This window comes from Cucurbita pepo, chromosome 17, assembly GCF_057944985.1.
Source record: "Cucurbita pepo subsp. pepo isolate OVF chromosome 17, ASM5794498v1, whole genome shotgun sequence".
Classification (NCBI taxonomy): Eukaryota; Viridiplantae; Streptophyta; class Magnoliopsida; order Cucurbitales; family Cucurbitaceae; genus Cucurbita; species Cucurbita pepo.
In genome coordinates, this window is record NC_141814.1 from 10,239,578 (window position 1) to 10,250,212 (window position 10,635).

General features: G+C 38.7%; 4 non-coding genes and 1 pseudogene across 4 annotated transcripts; all 5 read left to right on the plus strand.

Annotated features, from left to right (window-relative positions):
• The first annotated feature begins 2,114 nt into the window (after positions 1-2,114).
• On the plus strand, positions 2,115-2,753 carry LOC147787636 (uncharacterized; annotated as a pseudogene).
• Positions 2,754-7,026: 4,273 nt separating this feature from the next.
• TRNAD-GUC (transfer RNA aspartic acid (anticodon GUC)) lies at positions 7,027-7,098 on the plus strand. The gene has a single exon. It is a non-coding gene; the product is annotated as a tRNA-Asp (tRNA).
• Positions 7,099-8,039: 941 nt separating this feature from the next.
• Positions 8,040-8,111, plus strand: TRNAD-GUC (transfer RNA aspartic acid (anticodon GUC)). Its single transcript has one exon. It is a non-coding gene; the product is annotated as a tRNA-Asp (tRNA).
• Positions 8,112-9,052: 941 nt separating this feature from the next.
• TRNAD-GUC (transfer RNA aspartic acid (anticodon GUC)) lies at positions 9,053-9,124 on the plus strand. The gene has a single exon. It is a non-coding gene; the product is annotated as a tRNA-Asp (tRNA).
• A 941-nt stretch (positions 9,125-10,065) lies between these two features.
• On the plus strand, positions 10,066-10,137 carry TRNAD-GUC (transfer RNA aspartic acid (anticodon GUC)). Its single transcript has one exon. It is a non-coding gene; the product is annotated as a tRNA-Asp (tRNA).
• Positions 10,138-10,635: the final 498 nt, after the last annotated feature.

Sequence of the window (10,635 nt, forward strand, 5' to 3'; positions counted from 1 at the left end):
CAGCGACGATTTTTCTTTTCTTTTGGATAGTTTTAATTGAATTCGAAATTCAGTTGTGGTGAACCGGATGATTTGGGTTTGTTCTCCAACAACGAAATTCGAAATTAGATTCCTTTTTCTCTCGTGTGTTAACAAATAATATATTTTTCAGAGGTCGATATCATACAGTAGTGAGTATTCCCACTCGCCACTCAAGAGACCTGAGTTTGAACCCCGACAATAATAAGTTTAATTTTCTTTTGACAATTTTCACTGAATTTTAAATTGGATTACTTGTTCTGAATCTTCTATTGATAAAATCTAGAGCGTTAACAATGGATCACTTTTTCTAAAGACGATTGATAAAATCTGGAGTGTTAACAAATAATTATTTTTTTATGAGTTGTTGTAGTATATTGGTGAGTATTCTTGCATGTCATGTAAGTGACTCGGGTTCGATCCTTGGCAACGGCGATTTTAATTTTATTTTGGTAGTTTTAACGGAATTCGAAATTGGACAGTGGTGAACCTGTCATGCCGATAGTTTGGGTTCAATCCCCATGTGACGAAAGTCGGAACTGGATTGCTTTTCCTAAAAAAAATGGTTTATAAAATCTTGTGTGTTAACAAATAATATGTTTTCAGAGGTCGTTGTAGTGGTACAGTGGTGAGTATTTTCACCTGTCACTCGAGTTATTATATAACAAAGATCATCGTAGTACAAGGGTGACCATTCTTGCTTGTCACTCGAGTGACTTGAGTTTGATCCCCAACAATAACAAGTTTAATCTTGTTTTGACAATTTTAATCGGATCGGATTCAAAATTGGATTACTTTTTGTAACAACGATTGATAAAATCTAATGTGTTAACAAATATTATATTTTTCGAAAGTCGTCATTGTAGAATGGTGAGTATTCCCGCCTGTCATGCGGGTCTGTAGGTTTTCGGGTCAGTTCAGTCTTTCCTTTCAGTTTCAGAATCAAGAGCAGTCAGACCTACAGGTTCAGTAGTTAAAGATAATGAATAAGGAGGTAATCCAAGCCTAGTTACCGAGTCTTTGAAGGTTCAGTAGTTCAAGTTAATTAATAATGTAATCTTTCGTCTTGACTTTGAGTTTCAGGCCAAACACCTATTTACCTTGTTCACGAATAAATAGGAAAAGAAAAGGGCGAGACCGAAGGGAGAGGGTTGAGGGTTCTTCTTCTTCTCATTTACCTTTGTGTTTTAAGGAAAAGGTGAAGGCAGACTAAAAGAGTGAAATCTGCTTCAGGAGAAAGAACCAAACAAATAGTAAACCTTGTCTTTGAGTTCAAGAAAAGGTTTAAGGTTGAGTCTTAGTTTACAGTTAAAGAAGAAATAGGTTCCGGCTCTCACAATTTGAAAGTAGTAGGTCCAGCAAAAAAAGCACTTTTCATTAATCAAAGAAAGGCCCAACAGATCCACACGTCTCTATTGTAAATATGATGCGGTCACAAATAATCCAGCCGAAGGAATAGGAATTAGACCTAATACGATTCCAAATAGAAAAACAGAAATCATTTCCATTTAGTTGAACGAGGAACAAGGAGATGGGAGAGGGAAAGGGAATATCTATCCCGCCGCAAAATCTTAATCGTGCCCATGAATCTCACCCGGAATTGGAAATTCAATTGACAAGGTAAGGTAAAGAACTCCACAATATATAGAATATATGGAATACCACGGAAACCTTTCCTCCCTCTTTTGAACATTCAATTAATTGAAAGAAAAGAAAATAAGTCGTATCTTATTCAGACCGATAAATAGAGCTGAGGTTAGGGGGAAATCAAACTGCTAGTAGAAAACCGAAATAACTAGTTATAGTGGGTAGGCATGACGAGGCTAAATGAAATACGTTCTTTTTATCCATATGTTTATAAAGCAATCTACTACTTCCCTAAGTTTCTATTTTTGAAAGATATGCCGATGGATAAGTCAAAATACCAATTTCACTTGTGGACTATGAGAATCCCTTTCCTCAATTATTAGAAACCAAAACCAGTCTCACATTTGACCCAATCTTCGCTGTCTAGCCCGAAGCCAATAACCGAGAGAACTCTGACTACTACATAATAGTACATACTGGAATTTGCATCATTTTCTATTTCATGGTACATGATTCTACATCGACAAGCAAGAAGAAAAGAAGAAGAAAGAAATTCTCTAGCGCTGAATTTAGAGATGGATTGTGAAATTGCTTTATTGTCTCAAAGAAGGATACTATACTCGGTATACTCTCTCTGAATCAAGACGCTCTGGGTACTAGATTGACGATCACCCAAAGATGCCATTTTTCGTTCATTTTCATTTACTTATCTCATCCTTTATGGAATCCCTCTTTTAACTGTACAAGAATATGTAGAGGCATGTCTGGAAGCACAGGAGAACGTTCTTTCTATTATTTATTATCAGTAGAAGAAAGAGAGAGACTGCGTCATTTATTGCATTACTATACTTGTTCTATTCATTGCAGGTTGGTTATTCGTCAACACGGGGTTAGCTTACGATGTCTTTTTCAGCTCTCGTCCAAACAAACAAGTATTTTACAGAGGGGCGACTAAGGAATTCCATTAATCATTGGCCGGAACAACTCGATGAATTTAGTAGATCTTGTTAGGAGGAACAAATGATGATAGAGAAAACCTATCCCATTTTGACAGGGCGTTGGCTGTTCACGGACTAGCTGTACCTACACCTACCTTTTCCTTTTTGGGGTCAATATAAGCAATGCAGTTCACGAAAAACCTAATCTGAATGAGAGAGCTACGACACAATCAAGCCCTCCACGAACAAAATGGTGAATTGAATCCCTTTTGGATAGTTTTAATTGAATTCTAAATTCGGTAGTGGTGAACGAGATGATTTGGTAATAAGTTTAATTTTCTTTTGACAATTTGAAATTGGATTACTTGTTCCAAATTTAGATCCATAAAATCTAGAGCGTTAACCAGATCACTTTTTCTAAAGACGATAGGTAAAATATGTTCCGTTAACAAATAATTTAGTTTTTATGAGTCGTTGTAGTATAGTAGTGCGTATTCCTGCCTGTCACCTAGGTGACCTAGGTTTGATCCACAATGGCAATTTTAATTTTATTTTCGTAGTTTTAACGGAATTTGAAATTGGGAAGCGGTGAACAACCTGGGTTCGATCCCTGACAACGACAATTTTAATTTTATTTTGATAGTTTTAACAAAATTCGAAATTGGACAGCGGTGAACTTGTCATGTCGGTAGTTTGGGTTCGATCCCCAACAACAGTAGTTTAACGAAAGTCGAAACTGGATTGCTTTTCCTAAAAAGTGGTTTAAAAAATCTTGTGCGTTAACAAATAATATGTTTTCAGAGGTCGTTATAGTGTTTTCCTAAAAAGTGGTTTAAGAAATCTTGTGGTGGTTTAAGAAATCTTGTGTGTTAACAAATAATATGTTTTCAGAGGTCGTTCTAGTGGTACAGTGGTGAGTATTTCTGCTTGTCACTCATGTTATTATGTTCCAGAGGTCGTTGTAGTGCAAAGGTGATCATTCCTGCTTGTCACTCGAGTGACTTGAGTTTGATCCCCAACAATTAACAAGTTTAATCTTGTTTTGACAATTTTAATCAGATCGGATTCAAAATTGGATTACTTTTTGTAACGGCGATTGATAAAATCTAGTGTGTTAACAAATATAATATTTTTTGAAAGTCGTCATTGTAGAGTGGCGAGTATTCCCGCCTATCACGCAGGTGACCCGAGTTTGATCTCCCGTAGCGACGATTTTAATTTTCTTCTGGATAGTTTTAATGAATTCGAAATTTGGTACTGGTGAAGCGGATGATTTTGGTTTGTTCCCCAACAACGAAATTCAGAATTAGATTCCTTTTTCAATTCGGAATTGGATTCCCTTTTCTCTCGTGTTTTAACAAATAATATATTTTTCAGAGGTCGATGTAATACAGTAGTGAGTATTCCCGCTTGTCACTCGAGAGACCTGAGTTTGAACCCCGACAATAATAATTTTAATTTTCTTTTGACAATTTCCACCGGATTTGAAATTGGATTACTTGTTTCAAATCTTCGATCGATCAAATCTTGAACGTTAACAATGGATCACTTTTTCTAAAAACATTGGTAAAATCTGGAGCCTTACCAAATAATTTATTTTTTATGAGTCCTTGTAGTATAGTGGTGAGTATTCTTGCCTTTTACGCAGGTGAATCGGGTTCGATCCCTGGCAACAGCGATTTTAACTTTATTTTTATAGTTTTAACGAAATTCAAAATTGGACAGCGGTGAACCCGTCATGCCGGTTGTTTGGGTTTGATCCCCAAGAATGGTAGTTTTAACTTTATTTTTATAGTTTTAACGAAATTCAAAATTGGACAGCGGTGAACCCGTCATGCCGGTTGTTTGGGTTTGATCCCCAAGAATGGTAGTTTGACGAGGATTACTTTTCCTAAAAAGTGGTTTATGAAATCTTGTGTGTTAACAAATAATATGTGAGGTCGTTGTAGTGGTACAATGGTGAGTATTTCCACTTGTCACTCGAGTTATTATGTTCCAGAGGTTGTTGTAGTACAAGGGTGAGCACTCTTGCTTGTCACTCGAGTGCCGTAAGTTTGATCCCCAACAATAACAAGTTTAATCTTGTTTTGACAATTTTAATCGGATCGGATTCAAAATTCGATTACATTTTGTAACGACGATTGATAAAATCTTGTGTGTTAACAAATATTATATTTTTCGAAAGTTGTCGTTCGATCCCCAGCAACAGCGATTTTAATTTTATTTCTATAGTTTTAACGAAATTCGAAATTGGAAAGCGGTGAACCTATCATGCTGGTTGTTGGGTTCGATCCCCGGCAACACTAGTTTGACGTGGATTGCTTTTCCTAAAAAGTGGTTTATGAAATCTTGTGTGTTAACAAATAATATGTTTTCAAAGGTCATTGTAGTGGTACAGTGGTGAGTATTTTCGATTGTCACTCGAGTTATTATGTTCCAGAGGTCCTTGTAGTACAAGGGTGAGCATTCCTGCTTGTCACTCGAGTGACCTGAATATGTTTTCAAAGGTCATTGTAGTGGTACAGTGGTGATTATTTCCGCTTGTCACTCAAGTTATTATGTTCCAGAGGTCCTTGTAGTACAAGGGTGAGCATTCCTGCTTGTCACTTGAGTGACCTGAGTTTGATCCCCGACAATAACAAGTTTAATCTTGTTTTGACAATTTTAATACGATCATATTCAAAATTGGATTACTTTTTTGTAACGGCGATTGATAAAATCTGGTGTGTTAACAAATAATATATTTTTTGAAAGTTATTGTTGTAGAGTGGTGAGTATTCCCTCCTGTCACGCGGGTGACCCGAGTTTGATCCCCCACAACGACGATTTTAATTTTCTTTTGGATAGTTTTAATTGAATTCAAAATTCGGTAGTGGTGAACTGGATGAGACCTGAGTTTGAACCCTGACAATAATAAGTTTAATTTTCTTTTGACAATTTTCACCGGATTTGAAATTGGATTACTTGTTCCAAATTTTCGATTGGTAAAATCTAGAGCGTTAACAATGGATCACTTTTTCCAAAGACGATTGGTAAAGTCTGGAGCGTTAACAAATAATTTATTTATTATGAGTCGTTATAGTGGTGAGTATTCCTGCGATGACCCGGGTTTGATCCCCGACAATGACGATTTTAATTTTATTTTGGTAGTTTTAACAAAATTCGAAATTAGACAACGGTGAACCTGTCATGCCGGTAGTTTGGGTGAACTGGATTGCTTTTCCTAAAAAATGGTTTATGAAATCTTGTGTGTTAACAAATAATATGTTTTCAGAGGTCGTTGTAGTGGTATAGTGGTGAGTATTTCCGCTTGTCACTCGAGTTATTATGTTCTAGAGGTCGTTGTAGTACAAGGGTGAGAATTTCTGCTTGTCACTCGAGTGACCAGAGTTTGATCCCCAACAATAACAAGTTTAATCTTGTTTTGACAATTTTAATCGGATCCGATTCAAAATTGAATTACTTTTTGTAACGGCGGTTGATAAAATCTGATGTGTTAACAAATATTATATTTTTTGAAAGTTGTCATTGTAGAGTGGTGAGTATTCCTGCCTGTCATGCGGGTGACCCGAGTGTGATCCCTCGCAGCGACGATTTTAATTTTCTTTTGGATAGTTTTAATTGAATTCGAAATTCGGTAGTGGTGAACCCGATGATTTGGGTTTGTTCTCCAACAACGAAATTTGGAATTGGATTCTTTTTTCTCTCAGGTGTTAACAAATAATATATATTTCAGAGGTTGATGTAATACAGTAGTTAGTATTCCCGCTTGTCACTCGAGAGACCTGAGTTTGAACCCCGACAATAATAAGTTTAATTTTCTTTTGACAATTTTCACCGTATTTGAAATTGGATTACTTGTGTTCCGAATCTTCGATTGATAAAATCTAGAGCGTTAACAATGGATCACTTTTTCTAAAGACGATTGATAAAATCTGGAGTGTTAACAAAGAATTTTTTTTTTATGAGTCATTTTAGAATAGTGGTGAGTATTCCTACCTGTCACGTAAGTGACTCGGGGTTCGATCTTCGAAAACGGCGATTTTAATTTTATTTCCGTAGTTTTAACGAAATTTGAAATTGGACACCATTTCAAGCCCTTAGTTGTAACATCATCTTCAAGTTTCATGTAGAAATCGAGGGGAGAAATCCCGTGATCGGATTTGTGGAGGAGAATTTTCAAGTGGCTGCATTATGCGTTGCGCGCGTCTTCTTGAACATTCGTGTGTGTTAGCGAATAATATATTTTACAGAGGTCGATGCAATACAGTAGTGAGTATTCCGGCTTGTCACTCGAGACACCTGAGTTTGAACCCCGACAATAATAAGTTTAATTTTCTTTTGACAATTTTCACCGGATTTGAAACTGGATTGCTTGTTCCGAATCTTCGACTGATAAAATCTAGAGCGTTAACGACGGATCACTCTTTCTAAAGACGATTGGTAAAATCTGGAGCGTTAACAAACAATTTATCTTTCATGAGTCGTTGTAGTATAGTGGTGAGTATTCCTGCCTGTCACGCAGGTGACCCGGGTTCGATCCCCGGCAACGGCGCGCGATTTTCATTCTATTTTCCGTAGTTTTGACGGAATTCGAAATTGGACAGCGGTGAACCTGGGTTCGGTCCCCGGCAACGGCGATTTTAATTTTATTTCCGTAGTTTTGACGGAACTCGAAATTGGACAGCGGTGAACCTGTCATGCCGGCAGTTTGGGTTCGATCCCCAACAACGGTAGTTGGACGAAAGTCGGAACTGGATTGCTGTTCCTAGCCTAAAAAATGGTTTATGAAATCTCGTGTGTTAACAAATAATATGTGTTCAGAGGTCGTTGCAGTGGTACAGTGGTGAGTATTTCCGCTTGTCGCTCGAGTTATTATGTTCCAGAGGTCGTTGCAGTACAAGGGTGAGCATTCCTGCTTGTCGCTCGAGTGACCCGACTTTGATCCCCGACAATAACAAGTTTAATCTTGTTTTGACAATTTTAATCGGATTCAAAATTGGACTACTCTCTGTAACGGCGATGGATGAAATCTGGTGTGTTAACAAATATTATAATTTTTCGAAAGTCGTCGTTGTAGAGTGGTGAGTACTCCCGCGAGTTTGATCCCCCGCAGCGACGATTTTAATTTTCTTCTGGTTTGTTTTAATTGAATTCGAAATTCGGCAGTGGTGAACCGGATGATTTGGGTTTGTTCCCCAACAACGAAATTCGGAATTGGATTCCTTTTTCTCTCGTGTGTGTTAGCGAATAATATATTTTACAGAGGTCGATGCAATACAGTAGTGAGTATTCCGGCTTGTCACTCGAGACACCTGAGTTTGAACCCCGACAATAATAAGTTTAATTTTCTTTTGACAATTTTCACCGGATTTGAAACTGGATTGCTTGTTCCGAATCTTCGACTGATAAAATCTAGAGCGTTAACGACGGATCACTCTTTCTAAAGACGATTGGTAAAATCTGGAGCGTTAACAAACAATTTATCTTTTATGAGTCGTTGTAGTATAGTGGTGAGTATTCCTGCCTGTCACGCAGGTGACCCGGGTTCGATCCCCGGCAACGGCGCGCGATTTTCATTTTATTTTCCGTAGTTTTGACGGAATTCGAAATTGGACAGCGGTGAACCTGGGTTCGGTCCCCGGCAACGGCGATTTTAATTTTATTTCCGTAGTTTTGACGGAACTCGAAATTGGACAGCGGTGAACCTGTCATGCCGGCAGTTTGGGTTCGATCCCCAACAACGGTAGTTGGACGAAAGTCGGAACTGGATTGCTGTTCCTAGCCTAAAAAATGGTTTATGAAATCTCGTGTGTTAACAAATAATATGTGTTCAGAGGTCGTTGCAGTGGTACAGTGGTGAGTATTTCCGCTTGTCGCTCGAGTTATTATGTTCCAGAGGTCGTTGCAGTACAAGGGTGAGCATTCCTGCTTGTCGCTCGAGTGACCCGACTTTGATCCCCGACAATAACAAGTTTAATCTTGTTTTGACAATTTTAATCGGATTCAAAATTGGACTACTCTCTGTAACGGCGATGGATGAAATCTGGTGTGTTAACAAATATTATAATTTTTCGAAAGTCGTCGTTGTAGAGTGGTGAGTACTCCCGCGAGTTTGATCCCCCGCAGCGACGATTTTAATTTTCTTCTGGTTTGTTTTAATTGAATTCGAAATTCGGCAGTGGTGAACCGGATGATTTGGGTTTGTTCCCCAACAACGAAATTCGGAATTGGATTCCTTTTTCTCTCGTGTGTGTTAGCGAATAATATATTTTACAGAGGTCGATGCAATACAGTAGTGAGTATTCCGGCTTGTCACTCGAGACACCTGAGTTTGAACCCCGACAATAATAAGTTTAATTTTCTTTTGACAATTTTCACCGGATTTGAAACTGGATTGCTTGTTCCGAATCTTCGACTGATAAAATCTAGAGCGTTAACGACGGATCACTCTTTCTAAAGACGATTGGTAAAATCTGGAGCGTTAACAAACAATTTATCTTTTATGAGTCGTTGTAGTATAGTGGTGAGTATTCCTGCCTGTCACGCAGGTGACCCGGGTTCGATCCCCGGCAACGGCGCGCGATTTTCATTTTATTTTCCGTAGTTTTGACGGAATTCGAAATTGGACAGCGGTGAACCTGGGTTCGGTCCCCGGCAACGGCGATTTTAATTTTATTTCCGTAGTTTTGACGGAACTCGAAATTGGACAGCGGTGAACCTGTCATGCCGGCAGTTTGGGTTCGATCCCCAACAACGGTAGTTGGACGAAAGTCGGAACTGGATTGCTGTTCCTAGCCTAAAAAATGGTTTATGAAATCTCGTGTGTTAACAAATAATATGTGTTCAGAGGTCGTTGCAGTGGTACAGTGGTGAGTATTTCCGCTTGTCGCTCGAGTTATTATGTTCCAGAGGTCGTTGCAGTACAAGGGTGAGCATTCCTGCTTGTCGCTCGAGTGACCCGACTTTGATCCCCGACAATAACAAGTTTAATCTTGTTTTGACAATTTTAATCGGATTCAAAATTGGACTACTCTCTGTAACGGCGATGGATGAAATCTGGTGTGTTAACAAATATTATAATTTTTCGAAAGTCGTCGTTGTAGAGTGGTGAGTACTCCCGCGAGTTTGATCCCCCGCAGCGACGATTTTAATTTTCTTTTGGTTTGTTTTAATTGAATTCGAAATTCGGCAGTGGTGAACCGGATGATTTGGGTTTGTTCCCCAACAACGAAATTCGGAATTGGATTCCTTTTTCTCTCGTGTGTGTTAGCGAATAATATATTTTACAGAGGTCGATGCAATACAGTAGTGAGTATTCCGGCTTGTCACTCGAGACACCTGAGTTTGAACCCCGACAATAATAAGTTTAATTTTCTTTTGACAATTTTCACCGGATTTGAAACTGGATTGCTTGTTCCGAATCTTCGACTGATAAAATCTAGAGCGTTAACGACGGATCACTCTTTCTAAAGACGATTGGTAAAATCTGGAGCGTTAACAAACAATTTATCTTTTATGAGTCGTTGTAGTATAGTGGTGAGTATTCCTGCCTGTCACGCAGGTGACCCGGGTTCGATCCCCGGCAACGGCGCGCGATTTTCATTTTATTTTCCGTAGTTTTGACGGAATTCGAAATTGGACAGCGGTGAACCTGGGTTCGGTCCCCGGCAACGGCGATTTTAATTTTATTTCCGTAGTTTTGACGGAACTCGAAATTGGACAGCGGTGAACCTGTCATGCCGGCAGTTTGGGTTCGATCCCCAACAACGGTAGTTGGACGAAAGTCGGAACTGGATTGCTGTTCCTAGCCTAAAAAATGGTTTATGAAATCTCGTGTGTTAACAAATAATATGTGTTCAGAGGTCGTTGCAGTGGTACAGTGGTGAGTATTTCCGCTTGTCGCTCGAGTTATTATGTTCCAGAGGTCGTTGCAGTACAAGGGTGAGCATTCCTGCTTGTCGCTCGAGTGACCCGACTTTGATCCCCGACAATAACAAGTTTAATCTTGTTTTGACAATTTTAATCGGATTCAAAATTGGACTACTCTCTGTAACGGCGATGGATGAAATCTGGTGTGTTAACAAATATT